This window comes from Balaenoptera ricei, chromosome 17, assembly GCF_028023285.1.
Source record: "Balaenoptera ricei isolate mBalRic1 chromosome 17, mBalRic1.hap2, whole genome shotgun sequence".
Classification (NCBI taxonomy): domain Eukaryota; kingdom Metazoa; phylum Chordata; class Mammalia; order Artiodactyla; family Balaenopteridae; genus Balaenoptera; species Balaenoptera ricei.
In genome coordinates this window covers 58,719,683-58,741,090 of record NC_082655.1, presented here as the reverse complement: position 1 = coordinate 58,741,090, position 21,408 = coordinate 58,719,683, and the positions used below count along the sequence as shown (strand labels likewise).

The following is a 21,408-nucleotide window of genomic DNA, read 5'->3' as shown; positions in this document are numbered from 1 at the left end:
TCCCTAGAAGACAAGGCATGGAGAGGAATTTTTTTCCTCCTTCTTTATACATTCATCAACTTTAGCTCAAGTCTGTATTGGAGCCAATTCTAGCCACTAGAATCTTCTTGAACCCTGAACTGGAACTTGTGACTTTTTTTTCCATTAGAACACTCATTTTGTGATGCGATGGAAGATGGAAAAGGCATGGTTAGGATTTGTATGAAATGGGAAATCAAAGCTGGGCTGGAACCCTCTGGTCTCATTTTTCAGGCAGGAGGGCATAGTGACTAGTGGAACCCAAGTTCACCTTGCTAGAAGGTAGGGTGGCTACTTTGTAAAGTCTTTGATTTCCACAAAACAACGACACTGGTTACTTTCAAAACCATTGAAAAGAATCCTTGAAACGTGGTCTCCTTACTTCAAAGAGTGTGTTGGAGGAGTTCTATCGGCTAAACTTGCTAATAGACTTCTTTTTTTTTAAATTTTTTTAAAAGGTATTTAAAAAAATATTTAATTTATTTATTTTTGGCTGTGTTGGGTCTTTGTTGCTGTGCGCGGGCTTTCTCTAGTTGCAGTGAGTGGGGGCTTCTGTTTGTTGTGGTGCTCGGGCTTCTCATTGTGGTGGCTTCTCTTGTTTCAGAGCATGGGCTCTAGGCACCCGGGCTGCAGGAATTGTGGCTCACAGGCTCTGGAGCGCAGGCTCAGTAGTTGTGGTGCACGGGCTTAGTTGCTCCGCGGCATGTGGGATCTTCCTGGACCAGGGCTCGAACCCTTGTCCCCTGCATTGGCAGGTGGATTCTTAACCACTGCACCACCAGGGAAGACCGCCAATAGACTTCTATTGGCTAAAACCTCTACCTTTAAACCTGAAGTGACTTTGTGAAAAATTAGGAAAGAGTGCTTCTAGGGAAGATTTTAGTGGAGCTGTAGGATGCCACATAAAAAGAGAATATGCATTCACGCACTGCACTTTAAACATGAGAAAGAGCAAGATTGTACACCTGGGTTGGAACTGGAAATGGATGTTAATTTCTGCTCTGCTTCTCCTATCAGAACAAGGTAGCAATATTTTTTCTGCCTCCCCTTTACTTGGGCCCAAGTTGTACTAGGATGAGAGTGTATGTGATGAGGATGTTAGGTAATGAACATAAGAACCTCTCAATTCTTAGAAAGAGAGTGTGTTTAGAATTACTAATACTGTGTTATATTTAAAAAATAACTCTATACAAGGAAATTATTTGAAATTGACTCCCCCACTACTACCACATACATACTCTCTTATCTCTCTTTACTGTTTTATTTTGACCACACTTTAGTACTTGTATTGGTTAGTTATTGAGGTGTAACAAACAGCCCCCAAACTCAACACCAAAGCAACAGTCATTTGTTATTATAGCTCATGCACCTGTGGGTTAGCAGGAGGTCAGCTCCTCTACGCTGGGCATGTTGGGTGGCCCTGCTAATGTTGGCTCAGCTTATACATGCATTTAAGGACCCCCTTAGACTAAGTTTGGCTGAGGAAGCCTAGCTGGAACAGCTCTGTTCCATATCTTTTATCCTTCTCCTGAGACCAGCAGACTAGCTTGGGCATCTTCTTCCCATGGCAATGACAGAGGAGCAAGAAGGGCATGGGAATCATGAAGGGCTCTTGTGGTCTTCACCAGAGTCAGGAGCTGGCACCCTGTCACTTCTACCTCATTCTATTGAGCAAATCAGGTCACATGGCCAGACTCAAAGTCAAGGAGAAGGGAAGAAGCCCAGGTCACTGCAGAGAACATGACGAAGGGAATGGATAGAGGGAGGGTAAAGAATTGGGGCCATGAGTGCAATCAAACACAGTGTTTGTCAACATCTGCCGTATTATACATTTTACTTATATAAAAGTTTGTTTCTCTTCCTGCTAGAATGTAAGCTCCATATGGGCAGGAATTTTTGTCTGCTTTGTTTATTGCTACATCCTCAATATCCAGAACGGTGGCATATTATAGATGCTTAATAAACATTGGATGAATCATTAAGGAGGATTACATTAATTATTTGGCTTATGTATAAAGCCCAAATTCCCTGGGACAGAATGTAATTTTATTAGTTTTTCCTCATCTTCCGATTTAAAGATCATTGTTCGCATTTACTCACTATGGAAACTGCTACCTGTTTGGAATAAACATTATTTCTTAAGCTTTTAAAAAATTTCCAGATTTCAAAATAGTTTGACATTTTTCTAGAACATGTAAACAGGTACTACCTAAAAGTCGATTATTAGATGGGCAGAAAATTAGTAGTAGGGAGGGGGGTGGTTTACATATATTTATGCAGAGAGTATATTGCTTCTTCCAAATGGGAATAATACTAATATAAATGTCAAACTTACAGAATTTGAATCTGAAAAATTATCAAGATCTTTGGATTTGAACTGTTCCAAAATGTGTGGGATACAGGATAGTACTTACCCAAATTACCTTTGTTGGGCTTTTGGGTCCACAGAAATTCAATTATTTCTCTCTCCTCTCCACCCCAGTTTATCCAATCTAGAAGACATAGAGCAAAGGAATTTTCTTAAGGTCATGCTTTAAAGGGGAATTCCTGTGCAATATATTTTTTTATTTCCTTGAAATCTGAATTTACACTGCCACTTTCTGACTGTGACAGCTGATGAGGTAGGAGATAAAGTAGGCGTTAATACTTAGTTACATAAAGGGGAGTTTTGCAAATGTCCACACTTAGCAGCAGGCTAATTTGGGATTCCCACGAGAAACCCAAGTCTTGAACACTGGAGTGAGTATCTGAATTTTCATCATGTCAAGTGACTAATTCCACAGACAGGCAGCTTTTAGACCTGAAAGCTTGATTCCAGGTGGATCTATAATTTTGGCTAAGAGAGGAACCTGGAAAGTTAGGGACCTAGAAACATCCTGAATTATAGTCATTTCTTTCTCTGTCTCTCTCATAACCCACCTCTGTCCCCACCCACCATCCCCGTCACTTCATATAGTCCCCAGAAAATGACAATTGTGAGTTATAAATTTATAATGTTGGGAACATTTCTCAGAAAGTTTTTATTTACAAATTTATATGAGCGCGTTTGCCTTATTATTAGTGAGACCCTAAAAGTATACACTTTGTTTAGTGTAACTTGGGTCTTTTGGGTTGGGAGTTTGGAGATTTAGAGGTTCGTACATTCAGCAAACATTCATCGAGGGGTTCCCGGTGCACCAAATGCAATTAGATGAAGCCCTTGGCCCTGAGAGAGCTCAGAACCTTGGGGAAGATGTGCACATCAATGGGCAATTTCAGCACAGGGGGATAAAGGCTGTGGCTGGGGAAAGCGTGGGGGTGGGAGCTCGATGGAGAGGTCCCTGGGACATCAGGGGAGGCAAAGGAAGCAAACTAACGCTGGTAATTGTGTAATGTTTTCCGATTTGCAGAAGTCCTTTTGCATTCATTTCCCCTCATCCTGGCAGTTTCCCTACCTGCAGGCTCGGGCAGGGTATTATTCCCATGACACCCAGAAGCGGAGACAGCTGAAAGGTATACACTTTGTAAGGGGGCGGAACCTGCCTTCACACTTTGGACTCCAGGTGCTCTCTTGCAGGGCTGTTTCCATCCTGGTCCTATCTCTGCTCCCTCTCTCTGCCAGGCTTGCATGGTTTCCAGCAGTGTGATCTGGTCCAGGTCTTCCCAGGCCTTCCATCCCTCAAGTGTAAAATGAGGACACAGTTCAGGATGATTTCTAAGACCTTGTGCCCCTAACAGTCTCTAATTCCAAGAACTGTTGGTTTTGTAGTCAATCTGAGGAAGCTTGATGTGAAAGTCCTATAAAGTTTATTCACGTTTTGCAGAACCCGTTATGGCAGGTTGGTCTTAATTTAAAAAATATCTGTTTCAAGATGAAGACCTTGAGGAACTAGGATCCTGCCACTTCTCTATGGTCTCACAGTGTCCTGGCAGGTTCAGCATTCACGCTTCTGGCTCCTGAGTTTCTAATCTCTTATTCCTTTGTGTGAAATGGCTTTCCTTGTACCTCAACTTTTATTTTACTTCCTTTTCTAATGGGTGATGTTTAAAACTCTGTTCTGTTATTAAATGTCCTAAGCGACTTCTTGCTCTAGATGTTTCCAAGTGTGTGTGCATGTGCGCGTGTGTGTACTCCATAATTTGCTCACTGCTAAAAAGAGAGGCTGCAGACTGAAAGTTGGAGAGCCAAACATTTTCTTGCAGACGTATTTTAAAATATTGTTTCATTTATTTTGAACAAGTAACCCTTGACAATGGTACAGATTCCAAAATGACCTGTACAATATTTTTAAAATTTAAGTTGACATCTAACGATTGAGGGATTTCCTATATAAAAATCTGGTTTTATGACTTTTCATGAAAGTCAAATCTGGCAACATTAGTCCAGATTTCCTATTATGTCAGCAACAAGTCTTACCTCTTTTTGGTAGACTTGTTGGCTTGCCAGACCTCCCCACACCCCCCACTCCCAAGTCCTCACCACTGACAACTCAATAGCCATTTAAATCCCTGGTTGGCTAATTGAGTTGTCAGTGGTGAGGACTTGGGAATGGGGGTGGGAGCCGCAACTAGAGAAAGCCTGTGCGCCGCAACAAAGACCAAACGCAGCCAAAAATAAATAAATAAATAAATAAATGTATAAATCCCTGGTTGGCCCCCTTAGACATTTGTGTTTGTACCTGCTCACCTCAAGTATTTGTACCTTAGATGTCCCGCTGACACAGAAGGGAGCCTGGTGGATGTGGGGCTGACCAGCTCTGAGACAGCTGACGGCAAGAAGGCGACTTTCCATGCAGTATTAGGATGAAGGTGGGTGGAGTCAAACAGGAGACACGCAAGGCCTGAGAAGAAAATGCCAATCAGGAGAGAGGCTTGGGATTAAATGGGATATATGTTCTCTGGGCAACAAACAAGAGCAACAACAAATAAAATGAGGGGCCCAAAGGAGAAAGAAAGAAGAACAACAATAGGGCTCATTGAAGGACAAAATGTATCAATGAGTGCAAACTGAAGAAAGACATGAAATGGTGAACATGAACAAATTATTATTATATAATATTATATAATAATATATGACATTATTATATTTGGCCAAACCCCACGGTTTGCAGGATCTCAGTTTCCCAACCAGAGATCGAACCTGGGCCACGGCAGTCAAAGCGTGGAATCCTAACCGCTAGGCCACAGGGAACTCCCCATGAGCAAGTTATTAATTTCCTTGATTCTCATCTGCAAAGTGGGGTAGGGGTATCTATCTTAGAGGGCAGTCAATGGGATAAAAGGCAATATAATTAAAGACTGGACCACAGTGCCTGGCCTTTGATAGATGATAGAGGACTGTGTGATAACTCATGAGTCTAGGTGTGGCGGCTTCACTACATGCTCTAGGAAGTAAAAAATACATCATTTTTTTCTGCATAAAATTTTATTTTTTAATTAAACATCTATATTTTGGGGGGGCTCATTGAAAATGAACTTTTGATTATGGCAGCATTTCTCTTCCCAGTTTCATGTGAGCCTCTGGGTCCCACAGCGGTTATATAGAGCCCACAGAATAGGCACCTACACAGCCAGGGTGACATCTTGAATTTCCAAAGTAAGTGACTTTACCATTCTCCTAACTATGGCAAGGGCTCTGGCTGAGTCCCAAACTGGGTTCAGAGTTTGGTTGTGTGTGCCCCTGGCAGGGGGTAAATACTATTTGAATGGGTTTATTTGATAGCATCGGGTTGTTCACAACTGTTCTGGTTCTCTTCCTTCCAAGCACATGGTAAGACTGTACTTTCCTGTTGCCTTGAGTTCAGGCACACCCATGACACTTTCTTTGGCTGATGAAATGCATTTAGAGGTGATTTGTGTCACATCAAGAAGCCGCCTGGTCACAGAAGCCATGGGAGCATGTTAAGATGGAGCCTCTGTCAGCTTGGTTTCTCAGGTGAGCAGAGAACTCCCCTGGCAACCTGCACTGAACACACAGGAGGCCGAAGGAATACACTTTTGCCGCTACACCACTGTCAGTTTTGTTTTGTTACTGCTGCATAATATGGCCTATCCTGACTGATAGAGTTGATATTCTAGAGCCTTTTTTTTTTTTTTTTTAACTGAAGGAGGAGAGAGTTTTTGTCTGTTTCTCTTGCTTCTCTTATGGAGGGAAAAGGAGGGGATGAAAACAAGGGCAGTGGAAAGAGATGGCATTGGCGTGTGTCTGTTCTCCCTCTAAGCCTTTGATCTAGTTGGCAGTCCCATTGGAGAAAGCAGTTGAGCTGGAAGCTGAAAGAACCCTTTTCATGGGTGATTTTCAGAGAATCTTGCTATAAGTTTTTAGACCTGAGTGACAAAGAGGTGCCCTGAAATCAGGAAAAGGCTATGCTCCCCCCTTCTCCCCAGGACCCAGCAGTGCCACGGCATCTCATAGATTGTGGTTTGGGGAAGGTCTTGACATGGCTCCTCTTTCTCCCATGCAGGGGAGCAGCAAAGGCAGGTATGACATGCTGAAGGGACAGCAGGAGCAGGGAAACAAGGGTAGATTTGTGACTGGACATGCCTGAGATATCACTCTGGAGACTCCCAGAAGTAACCAGGGAAGATTTGGGAGGAGCAACAGCATCCTGACATCACACTGGGGGTGCTAAGAGCCACTGTCATTTGAAATTAATATTAATAGGACCTCATGTGGATATTTAGGCTTGGGAGGTGTGAGGACAGTAAGCCACATAATTAGTCAGCTGCTTTGGTTCAGCTGGGCCTGAGGTCTGGCTGCCCACTTGTTATAGTACACACATATAGATCTTTCTGACTGACCGTCAGCTATACGCTCTGTCATTTTTCCACATAAGCTATTTTTTTTAACCATTAAAAAAAATTGAAGTATAGTTGATGTACAATATTATATAAGTTACAGGTGCACATAGACTACTTTTATCTGGCTGTATGGGTCAGTGTATATTTTCTTTAGGGTCAAACTGAATGCATGAAATATTCATTCCTTGAGGAAGAAACCCAAAATGTTTGATATTATTATTATTATTATTATTTTTAATTTTTGGCTGTGTTGGGTCTTCGTTTCTGTGTGAGGGCTTTCTCTAGTTGTGTCGAACAGGGACCACTCTTCATTGCGATGCGCGGGCCTCTCACTGTCGTGGCCTCTCTTGTTGCGGAGCACAGGCTCCAGACACGCAGGCTCAATAGTTGTGGCTCACGGGCCCAGTTGCTCCATGGCATGTGGGATCTTCCCAGACCAGGGCTCGAACTCGTGTCCCCTGCACTGGCAGGCAGACTCTCAACCACTGCGCCACCAGGGAAGCCCTGATATTATTTTTTAAAACACTGTAATTTCTAGACCTAATTACAGGACCAATTTTCCTTTTTCTTTTTTATGAAAAAATTTTCTTTCTAGGCGAGAGCTTGGGAGGCAGTTTGCCCGACTACATTGACCTTGTCTGTGAAACATCTTTAAGAAGCCAACATATACTCCTAAGGGAGATTTGATAATGAGTGAAGAGTGTTTTAAAGAAAGAAATAATAGAGAAACTGCTATAGAAGCACAGATATCTGTGAGTCTAAATGACACAAAAAAATTAGAGAGAGATTATTTTATTATAACTAAACTTGAATTGGGTTGGAGGAGTTCCATTTTAACACTCTTTACAAATCCACAAATTCAGTCCTACCACCTAGGGGATGTTATTAACAGCTTGCACTCAGGTTATCTGGCCCCAGGAGGTGACTTAAGAGGATCGACAGCTCCTCTCTCTCTCTCTTTTTTATTATCTTTGTCCCTCTCTTTAGGCAGCAGTGAAGAAGTTCCTGGTGACACCTGCAGTTGTGACCCTGGCGTTGAGAATCCATTAATTCTTCTCCATCTGCTTGTATCAGTGGCTTAGGCAACCCTGGGCGTCACGGTCTTGTGCACAGCAGAGCCATCTTCCTCTTGAAATATAGCGTAAAAATCTGGGACAACATCAACATGGAAAATATCATTTATAGGCAAGGGCAGATTGTTATATTTGTCAATAAAGTCACCTTTCTTTCCAATATTACAACTTAAAATTTATAAAGGTCTTTTAAATAAATGAAAACCATTTTTCACCCCCCAAATGGTGGAGTCCTGAGTCTTGCTCAAGGTCACCAATTAGAAGCAGAAATGGAATTCAAACTCAGGACTTCATGCTCCTTGACCATCCCCCTCCTCCCTTCATTTGGGGGACATTGTTAAGTGATTAAGGGGTGACATTTTCTACAATACTTTTATGCTTCAACATTGTTATTTTGCTTCTATAGAAAGGATTAAAGAAAAAAATATTTCTGTTTTGATGTAAAGTACGATGGCGTGCTACCAGTGCATGAACTGCTATGTTTCCCTGAATAATAGCTCTGTTTCTTATATTGGCAAAGCAAGCCTGTGTACGTATGAACCACCCTACAAACTTACCTAAAAATCTAGTTACTGAAGAGAGCCTACGTATAAGCAGATCGCTGGGATCTGACAGCTTAGGGTAAAAAATATTGAGAGAAAAGTAAATAGTTGCCTGTATATTACTTAATCCAAATCCTTCCTGATGAGTTCTAAAGAGAATAATAATAATAAACTATCAGCAGCAACCTTACTGAATGACTATTCTGGGGTCAAGCGTGGCACTCAGCCTGATACCGATCTGCTGTCATTTAATGCTCACAATAGCCCCATGACGTCAGTACTATTTTAGCCCCATTTTACTAGTGAGGAACTGAGGTTTACAGAGCTTGTGCAACTTGTCCAGGTTTCACAGCAAGCAAGCAGCTGGGTGGTATTTAAAACATACCATTGATTTTACTCTTCTACCTGAGGAAACCCCATTTCTAGAAAAAAAAATTTTTTCCCACACACACAAAAAATTCAACCAACCCAGCAATGAGCTGAAGAAGCCAAGAGACCTATGTAACCGATTTCAGCTTTGCTTATTGGAAATTGGCTTCAATGGAGACTTGTTAACCTTGTCAATTTCCTTGGAAAAATTCATTTGCTTTGCAGCAAAGCTTTTAGGACTGTGTATATTAAATATTACAAGTAAGCTAGATCCAGTCTACCTTTAGCCGGACACAAATTGTACAATTTAGAGGGAAAAAAACCCCAGTAAATTAAGATGAAGCAATGTGAAACATTTTTCATTTGAAGGAAAGGTAGCCGCTCAATATAATATTTTTTTCTAGCTACAGGGGCTTGACCCTTTGGGGATGCTGAAAGGAAAGGAATAATGGGATTGACTGAGGAAAGGGAAAAACAGCAGCTTGAAAACGGTTGTGGCAGATTAGATGGCGTTATGATGCCTGTCACGACTTCCTCCTGCCAAAATGAGATTCATTAAAGAAAACTCTTAACTAAATTAAAATTCTCCTTACCAATATCCTCCCCTCCAGCTGTGAACAGCAGACTGTGGCCCGGTTGACAACAGGACTGTGGATAATCGGTGGAAATGTTTCATAACATTCTAATAAGAGGAAGACAAGAAACACTGAGAAATATTTTATTTACTCTTAACCAAAAATGATGAAAACAGCTGACTGACTGACAACTTCTCCTATCAGGAATCCACAAGGAGACGACGAGAGGTTTTCATGAGAGGCAATTGCTCAGCTATGGTCGTTCTGCTCCAGCACGCTGCTGTTGTTTCCTGACTTATGTACAGGATGAAAAGATGGTTTCGAGAGTGGCAGCAAGGAGGAGCGGTTGTCTCAGGGATCATCAGCCCCTTGGGTGAATTGTGGTCTTTTCTAGACCGATCACCAGGGTCATCTGTGCTCTGGGATACAGCAGCAACTCCTCCTGTGGGCATTTCAGCTTATGGAAAATGGTAGAAAACAGAACTGTCCATGTCAAACAAAAATACACTTCCGGTTCTGCTGTTTTATTATTTTTTGAGAGAGCGCTCAAAGGACACATCGGATTATTGGAGCTGCAAAATGATGCAGCCCCTGCCCACTGTGGTGTGTGGGGTTCCGATCCTGGAAGAAGACAGTGTAGGTCATACATCTTGTATTTCATCTTATTCTGAGGGGGAAGTTTAAAGTTCCTCCCTCTGTTCACCTAAATCCCAGGAAATAGGAATGTTGATATGAGTCAGAGTACCATTTATTTGCTTGAATCTTTAAAAAAATGTTTTTAATTAGTTAATCAATGTTTCCTTCTACTTTTATCATGCTAGAACTGACATAATAGCACTGTATGAGTTTCAGGTGTACAGCATAATGGTTTGACTTACAGACATCATGAAAAGATTACCACAGTAAGTTTAGTGAAGATCCATCATCTCATCTCATTTCATAGAACAAAATTAAAGAAATAGAAAAAAATATGTTTTCCTTGTAATGGGAACACTCAGGATCTACTCTCTTAACATTCATATATAACATACAGCAGTGTTAATTACATTTATCATGTTGTACATTACATCCTAAAACTTATTTATCTTATAACTGGAGGTTTGCACCTTTGGACTGCCTTCATCCAGCTCCCCCTCCCCCAACTCCCCCCCTCTGGTAACTACAAATCTGATCTCTGTTTCTATATTTGTTTGTTTGTTTTTGAAGTATAATTGCCCTACAACACTATTTTAGTTCCTGTTGCACAACATAGTAATTCAATATTTCTATACATTTCAAATTGATTGCCAGTATAAGTTTAGTTACCATCTGTCACCATACAAAGATATTGTATGGTTATGTACTATATTCCCCATACTGTACTTCTCATACCTGTGACTCATTTATTTTGCAACTGGAAGTTTGTACCTCTTAATCTCCCTCACCTATTTCTTTTCTCCCTCCCCTCCCCCTCCCCTCTGGCAACCCCTTGTTTTTTCCCTGTATCTATGAGTCTGTTTTTGATTTGTTTTGCTTTGTTTGTTTTGCTTTTTAGATTCCATTTAAGTGATATCATACGGTGTTTGTCTTTCTCTGTCTTATTTCACTTAGCATAATACCCTCTAGGTCCATCCATGTTATCGCAAATGGCAAGATTTCATTCTTTTTTATGGCTAATATTCCATTATGTGTGTGTGTGTGTGTGTTTGTGTGTGTGTGTGTGTGTGTGTGTGTGTGTATACCCCATCTTCTTTATTCATCTGTTGATGGGCTTCCATATCTTGGGTATTGTAGATTATGCTGCAATGAACATAGGAGTGCATATATCTTTTCTAATAAGTGTTTTAATTTTCTTCAGATAAATACCTAGGAGTAGAATTGCTAGATTGTATGGTCATTCTATTTTTAATTTTTGGAGGAATCTCCTACCATTTTCCATAGTGGCTGCACCAATTTACATTCCTACCAACAGTGCACAAGGGTTTCCTTTTCTCCACATCCTCACCAACACTTGTTATTTGTTATCTTTTTGATAATAGCCATTCTGACAGGTGTGACATAATTAATGATGTTGAGCATCTTTTCATGTGCCTTTTGGCCATATTTGCTTGACTCTTTTACTAGATCATAAGCTCCTTAAAAGCAGGGACATAACTTGTTTAATTATATTTGCAGCTTCTAGTTTAATGATGGCTCATAATAGGAACATAATAAATATTTTGAATGAATGAATAAATGAATGAGTTTAGACCTGACTTTAAAATGGAGGAGGCCACTTTTTTCATTCTCTTGGAGGATGCTGCAGTCAGACAGGGTCCAGGGACACCTCTTGCTGGGATAGAGTCTCACCCTTAGGAGACCAACTGTGTCCCATGTGTGCACAAGGGGGAAGGAGGTGTGGAAAGGGCTACTTTGCTCACCCTGTTCCAGAGCTTAGGGAAGAAGGTACTTGTAGTTTGAAATTTATCCTGAAGCCAATCTGAGGCTGAAACTCCAATTCAGAATTCTCAACCTTCACTGAACTTTAGAAGCTACTGGGAGTATTTTTCTTAAAATACAGGCTCCCAGCCCAGACTAATTAAATCAGAAGCTGGGATGGTGATACCAAAGGGAATGAATACTTCAAAAAGTCTCTAATGTGAGCCAGAGTTGGGCCACGGCTCCATTTCAGTGATTCTGAGCTCTGTGAGTATCAGAATCACTTGTGACTGTTCAAAATGTGTAGCTGCTTAGCCCCACTTCCAGAGGTGGGATTCAGGGGGTCCGGTTTGGGCTCACACTTCTGTATTGACACAGGGTTTTGAAGAACATCAAGGGCTGAGAGAACTTCTTGGCTCAGGGTTTCACTATCCGAAGAACAGTCTGAGCTGCTTGTTGAGAATACAGATTCTGGGTCTTCCTGCACCTACTGTGTCAGACTCTAACAGAGGGGCACGGGCCTCGCTAGCTTTAAAAGTGCTCCAGGTGATTCCCATGATTAGGGAAATATTACTCGCTCAGTGTGTTTCAAAGTGTGGCCCCCAGACCAGCAGCATAAGTACCACATGGGTCCTTTGAAAAACACAGGTTCTGGGGTCCCAGTTTAGATTCCCCCGCATCAGAAACCCTGGGGGTGGGACCCAGCACTGTGTTATTTCACAAGCCCTGCAGGGGATTCCGATACTGCTGAAGCTTGAGAACCGCCACTCTAGTTCCTGTTTCTCAAAGTGTGGGACCCAGACCAAGGCACTGGTATCGCCTGGGAACTTGTTAAAAATGCAAAATCTCAGCACCCCTGTCCCAGACCTAATGAGTCATAATCTACATTCTAAAAAGATCCCCGGTGATCGTATGCACATTAAAGTTTGAGAAGCCCCAGTTATTACCCAAATAAATATCACTTTGCTGTGGAAATAGAAAAATGTAAGCTCCTTTAATGAGAAGCAGAACCAAAATTAGTAATATGTCTCCCTTTAAGAACAGAAATAGCTTTAATTAAAGAGAAGCTAAGAAGCAGATCATTTGGAACTATATTAATATAATAAATAAATTCCAGCATTGTTATTAATTAGGCTGAAGTAAAGGATTCAAGTAAGATTAAACGTAAAGATCTTCTAACCCCTATCCTGTATTACTTCTTTCCATAGTATTTCCTAATTGAGTATAGAGTCTGTCCAAAAATTTTACCCTAGAGCCTGACTTTACACACACACACACACACACACATACATACACCCACACAGAGTCATACACACATGTAAATATATTAGGGTTCTCTAGAGAAACCAAACCAACAGGATATATACATATCATATTCATATACATATGTATATAGCGAGAGAGAGAGAGAAAGAGAGAGAGAGAGAGAGAGGTGCTTTAAGGAATTGGCTCACACAATTGTGAGGCTGGCAAGTCCAAAATCTGTAGGGCAGCCTAGAAATTTCTGCAAGAGTTGACACTGCAGTCTTGTCTCCAAAGACAGTCTGGAGGCAGAATTTCTTCCTTCTTGGAGGATGTCAGTCTTTTTGATCCTAAGGCTTTAAACTGATTGGATGAGACCCACCCACATTGTGGAGAGTAATCTACTTTACTCAAAGTCTACTGATTTAAATGTTAATAGCATAAAAAATATCAGCACAGAAACATCCAGACTGGTGTTTCACCAAACAACTGGGCACCACAGTTGAGGGAAGTGAACACATAAAATTAACCATTTGTATTTATAAAACATATCTTTGAAAGTTCTAGAAAGTCATAAACTATGGCTAGAATTAGAGCTAGTGGTAATTCATAAAGTGTATGTTTCGTTACTCATTTTATTTTTTAAATATCTTTATTGGAGTATAATTGCTTTACAATGTTGTGTTAGCTTTTGCTGTATAACAAAGTGAATCACCTATATGTATCATATATGCCCAATCCCCTCCCTCTTGTGTCTCCCTCCCATCCTCCCTATCCCACCCCTCTAGGTGGTCACAAAGCACCGAGCTGATCACCCTGTGCTATGAACCTGCTTCCCACTAGCTATCTATTTTACATTTGGTAGTGTATATATGTCAATGCTACTCACTCACTTTGTCCCAGCTTACCCTTCCCCCTCCCTGTGTGCTCAAGTTCATTCTCTACATCTGTGTCCTTATTCCTGTCCTGCCCCTAGGTTCATCAAAACCATTTTTTTTTTTTTAGATTCCATATATATGTGTTAGCATACGGTATTTGTTTTTTCTCCTTCTGACTTACTTCACACTGTATGACAGACTCTAGGTCCATCAACCTCACTACAAATAGTTCAATTTCGTTTCTTTTTATGGCTGAGTAATAGTCCATTGTATACATGTACCACATCTTCTTTATCCATTCATCTGTCGATGGACATTTAGATTGCTTCCATGTCCTGCCTGTTGTAAATAGTGCTGCAATGAACATTGTGGTACATGACTCTTTTTGAATTATGGTTTTCTCAGGGTATGAGCCCAGTAGTGGGATTGCTGGCTCATATGGTAGTTCTATTTTTAGTTTTTTAAGGAACTTCCACACTGTTCTCCACAGTGGCTGTATCAATTTACATTCCCACCAACAGTGCAGGAGGGTTCCCTTTTCTCCACACCCTCTCCAGCATTTATTGTTCGTAGATTTTTTAATGATGGCCATTCTGACCAGTGTGATGTGATACCTCTTTGTAGTTTTGATTTGCATTTCTCTAATGATCAGTGATGTTGAGCATCCCTTCATGTGTTTGCTGGCAATCTGTATATCTTTTTTGGAGAAATGTCTATTTAAGTCTTCTGCCCATTTTTGTATTGGGTTGTTTCTTTTTTCGATATTGAGCTGCGTGAGCTGCTTGCATATTTTGGAGATTAATCCTTTGTTGGTTGCTTCATTTACAAGTATTTTCTCCCATTCTGAGGGTTGTCTTTTCGTCTTCTTTATGGTTTCCTTTGCTGTGCATAAGCTTTGAAGTTTCATTAGGTCCCATTTGTTTATTTTTGTTTTTATTTCCATTTCTCTAGGAAGTGGGTCAAAAAGGATCTTGCTGTGATTTATGTCATAAAGTGTTCTGCCTATATTTTCCTCTAAGAGTTTGATAGTGTCTGGCCTTACATTTAGGTCTTTAATCCATTTTGACTTTATTTTTGTGTATGGTGTTAGAGAGTGTTCTACTTTCATTCTTTTACATGTAGCTGTCCAGTTTTCCCAGCACCACTTATTGAAGACGCTGCCTTTTCTCCATTATATACTCTTGCCTCCTTTATCAAAAATAAGGTGACCATATGTGCATGGGTTTATCTCTGGGCTTTCTACCCTGTTTCATTGATCTATATTTCTGTTTTTGTGCCAGTACCATACTGTCTTTATTACTGTAGCTTTGTAGTATAGTCTGAAGTCAGGGAGCCTGATTCATCCAGCTCCTTTTTTCTTTCTCAAGATTGCTTTGATTATTCGGGGTCTTTTGTGTTTCCATACAAATTGTGAAATTTTTTGTTCTAGTTCTGTGAAAAATACCATTGGTAGTTTGATAGGGATTGCATTGAACCTGTAGACTGCTTTGGGTAGTATAGTCATTTTCGCAATGTTGATTCTTCCAATCCAAGAACATGGTATATCTCTCCATCTGTTTGTATTGTCTTTAATTTCTTTCATCAGTGTCTTATAGTTTTCTGCATACAGGTCTTTTGTCTCCTTAGGTAGGTTTATTTCTAGGTATTTTATTCTTTATGTTGCAATGGTAAATGGGAGTGTTTCCTTAATTTCTCTTTCAGATTTTTCATCATTAGTGTATAGGAATGCAAGAGATTTCTTTTTTATTTTATTTACTTTTTATTTTTGGCTGCATTGGGTCTTCGTTGCTGTGCGGGCTTTCTCCAGTTGCAGTGAGTGGGGGCTACTCTTCATTGCGGTTCGCAGGCTTCTCATCATGGTGGCTTCTCTTGTTGCGGAGCACAGGCTCTAGGCGCGTGCTTCAGTAATTGTAGCACGCGGGCTCAGTAGTTGTGGCTTGTGGGCTCTAGAGCACAGGCTCAGTAGTTGTGGCACATGGGCATAGTTGCTCTGTGGCATGTGGGATCTTCCAAGACCAGGGCTCGAACCTGTGTCCCCTGCATTGGCAAGCGGATTATTAACCACTGTGCCACCAGGGAAGCCCAATGAAAGAGATTTCTGTGCATTAATTTTGTATCCTGCTACTTTACCAAATTAATTGATTAGCTCTAGTAGTTTTCTGGTAGCATCTTTAGGATTTTCTATGTATAGTATCATGTCATCTGCAAACAGTGACAGCTTTACTTCTTCTTGTCCGATTTGGATTCCTTTTATTTCTTTTTCTTCTCTGATTGCTGTGGCTAAAACTTCCAAAACTATGTTGAATAATAGTGGTGAGAGTGGGCAACCTTGTCTTGTTCCTGATCTTAGAGGAAATGGTTTCAGTTTTTCACCATTGAGAATGATGTTGGCTGTGGGTTTGTAATATATGGTCTTTATTATGTTGAGGTAGTTTCCCTCTATGCCTACTTTCTGGAGAGTTTTTCTCATAAATGGGTGTTGAATTTTGTCAAAAGCTTTTTCTGTATCTATTGAGATTATCATATGGTTTTTATCGTTCAGTTTGTTAATATGGTGTATCACATTGATTGATTTGAGTATATTGAAGAATCCTTGCATTCCTGGGATAAACCCCACTTGATCATGGTGTATGATCCTTTTAATGTGCTGTTGGATTCTGTTTTCTAGCATTTTGTTGAGGATTTTTGCATCTATGTTCATCAGTGATATTGGCCTGTAGTTTTCTTTCTTTGTGACATCTTTTCCTGGTTTTGGTATCAGGGTGATAGTGGCCTCGTAGAATGAGTTTGGGAATGTTCCTCCCTCTGCTATACTTTGGAAGAGTTTGAGAAGGATAGGTGTTAGCTCTTCTCTAAATGTTTGATAGAATTCGCCTGTGAAGCCATCTGGTCCTGGGCTTTTGTTTGTTGGAAGATTTTTAATCACCGTTTCAATTTCAGTGCTTGTGATTGGTCTGTTTATATTTTCTATTTCTTCCTGGTTCAGTCTCAGAAGGTTGTGCTTTTCTAAGAATTTGTCCATTTCCTCCAGGTTGTCCATTTGATTGGCATATAGTTGCTTGTAGTAGTCTCTCATGATCCTTTTTATTTCTGCAGTGTCAGTTGTTACTTCTCCTTTTTCATTTCTAATTCTGTTGATTTGAGTCTTCTCCCTTTTTTTCTTGATGAGTCTGGCTAATGGTTTATCAATTTTGTTTATCTTCTCAAAGAACCAGCTTTTAGTTTTATTGATCTTTGCTATTGTTTCCTTCATTTCTTTTCCATTTATTTCTGATCTCATCTTTATGATTTCTTCCCTTCTGCTAACTTTGGGTATTTTTTGTTCTTCTTTCTCTAATTGTTTTAGGTGTAAGGTTACATTGTTTGTTTGAGATGTTTCTTGTTTCTTGAGGTAGGATTGTATTGTTATAAACTTCCCTCTTAGAACTGCTTTTGCTGCATCCCACAGGTTTTGGGTCATCGTGCTTTCATTATCATTTGTTTCTAGGTATTTTTTTATTTCCTCTTTGATTTCTTCAGTGATCTCTTGGTTGTTTAGTAGCGTATTATTTAGCCTCCATGTGTTTGTATTTTTTACAGTTTTTTTCCTGTCATTGATATCTAGTCTCATAGCATTGTGGTCAGAAAAGATACCTGATACGATTTCAATTTTCTTAAATTTACCAAGGCTTGATTTGTGACCCAAGATATGATCTATCCTGGAGAATGTTCCCTGAGCACCTTAGAAGAAAGTGTATTCCGTTGTTTTTGTATGGAATGGCCTATAAATATCAGTTAAGTCCATCTGTTTAATGTATCATTTAAAGCTTGTGTTTCCTTATTTATTTTCATTTTTGATGATCTGTCCATTGGTGAAAATGGGGTATTAAAGTCCCCTACTATTATTGTGTTATTGTCGATTTTCCCTTTTATGGCTGTTAACATTTGCCTTATGTATTGAGGTGCTCCTATGTTGGGTGCATAAATATTTACAACTGTTATATCTTCTTCTTGGATTGATCCCTTGATCATTATGTAGTGTCCTTCTTTGTCTCTTGTAATGATCTTTATTTTAAAGTCTATTTTGTCTGATATGAGAATTGCTACTCCAGCTTTCTTTTGATTTCCATTTGCATGGAATATCTTTTTCCATCCCCTCACTTTCAGTCTGTATGTGTCCCTAGGTCTGAAGTGGGTCTCTTGTAGACAGCATATATATGGGTCTTGTTTTTGTATCCATTCAGCTAGTCTATGTCTTTTGGCTGGAGCATTTAATCCATTTACATTTAATGTAATTATCAATATTATGTTCCTATTACTATTTTCTTAATTGTTTTGGGTTTGTTTTTGTAGGTCTTTTCCTTCTCTTGTGTTTCCTGCTTAGAGAAGTTCTTTTAGTATTTGTTGTAAATCTGGTTTGGTGGTGCTGAATTCTCTTAACTGTTGCTTGTCTGTAAAGGTTGTAATTTCTCCGTCAAATCTGAATGAGATCCTTGCCAGGTAGAGTGATCTTGGTTGTAGGTTTTTCCCTGTCATTACTTTAAATATGTCCTGCCACTCCCTTTTGGCTTGCAGAGTTTCTGCTGAAAGATCAGCTGTCAACCTTATGGGGATTCCTTGTATGTTATTTGTTGCTTTTCCCTTGCTGCTTTTAATATTTTTTCTTTGTATTTAATTTTTGAGAGTTTGATTAATATGTGTTTTGGCGTGTTTCTCCTTGGATTTATCCTGTATGGGATTCTCTGTGCATCCTGGACTTGACTGACTATTTCCTTTCCCATGTTAGGAAGTTTTCAACTATAATCTCTTCAAATATTTTCTCAGTCCCTTTCTTTGTCTCTTCTTTTTCTGGGACCCTTATAATTTGAATGTTGGTGTGTTTAATGTTGTCCCAGCAGTCTCTGAGACTGTTCTCAATTCTTTTCATTTTTTTCTCTTTATTCTGCCCTGTGGTAGTTATTTCCACTATTTTATCTTCCAGGTCACTTATCCATTCTTCTGCCTCAGTTATTCTGCTATTGATTCCTTCTAGAGTATTTTTAATTTCATTTATTGTGTTTTTCATCATTGTTTGTTTGCTCTTTAGTTCTTCTAGGTCCTTGTTAAATGTTTCTTGTATTTTCTCCATTCTATTTCCAAGATTTTGGATCATCTTTACTATCATTACTCTGAATTCCTTTTCAGGTAGACTGCCTATTTCCTCTTCATTTGTTTGGTCTGGTGGATTTTTTACCTTGCTCCTTCATCTGCTGCATATTTCTCTGTCTTCTCATTTTGTTTAACTTACTGTGTTTGGGGTCTCCTTTTCGCAGTCTGCATGTTCATAGTTCCCATTGTTTTTGGTGTCTGACCCCAGTGGGTGAGGTTGGTTCAGTGGGTTGTGTAGGCTTACTGGTGGAGGGGACTGATGCCTGTGTTCTGGTGGGTGGGGCTGAATCTTGTCTTTCTGGTGGGCAGAGCCACATCTGGTAGTGTGTTTTGGGGTGTCTGTGACCTTATTATGATTTTAGGCAGCCTCTCTGCTAATGGGTGGGGTGGTGTTCCTGTCTTGCTAGTTGATTGGCATGGGGCATCCAGCACTGGAGCTTGCTGGCTGTTGGGTGAAGCTGTGTCTTAGTGTTGAGACGGAGGTCTCTGGGAGAGCTCTCGCCGATTGGTATTACATGGGGCTGCGAGGTCTCTGGTAGTCCAATGTCCTGAACCGGCTCTCCCACCTCAAAGGCTCAGGTCTGACGCCTGGCCGGAGCACCAAAATCCTGTCAGCCACACGGCTCAGAAGAAAAGGGAGAAAAAAAACAAAGAAAAAAAATATTAAAATAAAATAATAATAATAATAAAAGAAGAGGACAACCAGACCAATAAACAAATCCACCAATGATAACAAGCGCTAAAAACTATATTAAGATAAACATAAATATCAGAACCAAATCAGTCGCAGACAGCAGACCCCAAGTCTACAGTTGCTCTCAAAGTCCACAGCCTCAATTTTAGGATGATTTGTTGTCTATTCAGGTATTCCACAGATGCAGGGTACATCAAGCTGATTGTGAGGATTTAATCCACTGCTCCTGAGGCTGCTGGGAGAAATTTCCCTTTCTCTTCTTTGTTCCCACAGCTCCTGGGGTTCAGCTTTGGTTTTGGCCCCACCTCTGCTTATAGGTCGCTCTCAGGCATCTGTTCCTGCCCAGACAGGACAGGGTTAAAGGAGTGGCTGATTAGGGGGCTCTGGCTCACTCATGCTGGGAGGGGGGGTGGTTACTGTAGTTATAACTCGAATGCTGAGCGAGCCTGCGGTGGCAGAGACCAGCATGATGCTGCAACAGCCTGAGGTGCACCGTGTGTTCTCCCGGGGAAGTTGTCCCTGGATCACAGGACCCTGGCAGTAGCGGGCTGCACAGACTCCCGGGAAGGGAGGTGTGGATAGTGACTTCTGCTTGCACACAGGTTTCTTGGTGGCTGCAGCAGCAGCGTTAGCGTTTCATTCCCGTCTCTGGTGTCCTAGCTGATAGCCGTGGCTCACACCCATCTCTGGAGCTCGTTTACAGTGCTCTGCCTTGTGTGGGCAGACAGGGAAGGAATCCCTTCTCTTTGTGCACCCCAAAACAATGGTCTCTTGTCTCTTAGTTAGGTCCAGACTTTTTTCCGAACTCCCTCCTGGGTAGCTGTGGCGCACTCGCCCCCTTCAGACTGTGTTCACGCAGCCAACCTCAGTCCTCTCCCTGGGATCTGACCTCCAAAGCCCGAGCCTCAGCTCCCAGCCCCACCCATCCTGGCTGGCGGGTGAGCAGACAAGCCTCTCAGGCTGGTGAGTGCTAGTCAGCACAGATCCTCTGTGTGGGAATCTCTCTGCTTTGCCCTCTGCACCCCTGTTCCTGCGCTCTCCTCCGTGGCTCCGAAGCTTCCCCCCTGCCACCACCCCTCCGTTTCTGCCAGTGAAGGGGCTTCCTAGTGCGTGGAAACTTTCCCTCCTTCACAGCTCCCTGCCAGAGGTGCAGGTCCTGTCCCTATTCTTTTGTCTCTGTTTTTTCTTTTTTCTTTTGCCCTACCCAGGTACGTGGGGATTTTCTTGACTTTTGGGAAGTTTGAGGTCTTCTGCCAGCATCCAGTAGGTGTTCTGTAGGAGTTGTTCCACATGTAGATGTATTTTTGATATATTTGTGGGGAGGAAGATGATCTCCACATCCTACTCCTCTGCCATCTTGAAGGTCCCCCTTATTACTCATTTTAAATATAATTGAACTCTTTAGGTTTTTCTTCTGGTTCCCCGCCTCCTCTCCTGAACTTTGCATTAAACTTGTGTTCAGACAATATAAACTCTTTTTTTTTTTAATTTTATTATTTAATTTAATTAATTAATTTATTATTACTATTTTTGTCTTTGTTGGGTCTTCTCTGCTATGCGCAGGTTTTCTCTATTTGCAGTGAGCTGGGGCTACTCTTCGTTGCCGTGCGTGGGCTTCTCATTGAGGTGGTTTGTCTTGTTGCGGAGCACGGATTCTAGGCACGTAAGCTTCAGTAGTTGCAGCACGTGGGCTCAGTAGTTGTGGCTCACAGG

At 41.0% G+C, this 21,408-nt stretch overlaps 1 long non-coding RNA gene across 1 annotated transcript; it reads left to right on the top strand.

The window, feature by feature from the left end:
* Positions 1 to 4,719: 4,719 nt before the first annotated feature.
* LOC132351983 (uncharacterized) lies at positions 4,720 to 8,033 on the top strand. The gene is made up of 4 exons (XR_009498558.1): positions 4,720 to 4,806; positions 5,504 to 5,593; positions 5,802 to 5,932; positions 7,786 to 8,033. It is a non-coding gene; the product is annotated as an uncharacterized LOC132351983 (long non-coding RNA).
* The last annotated feature ends 13,375 nt before the right edge of the window (positions 8,034 to 21,408 follow it).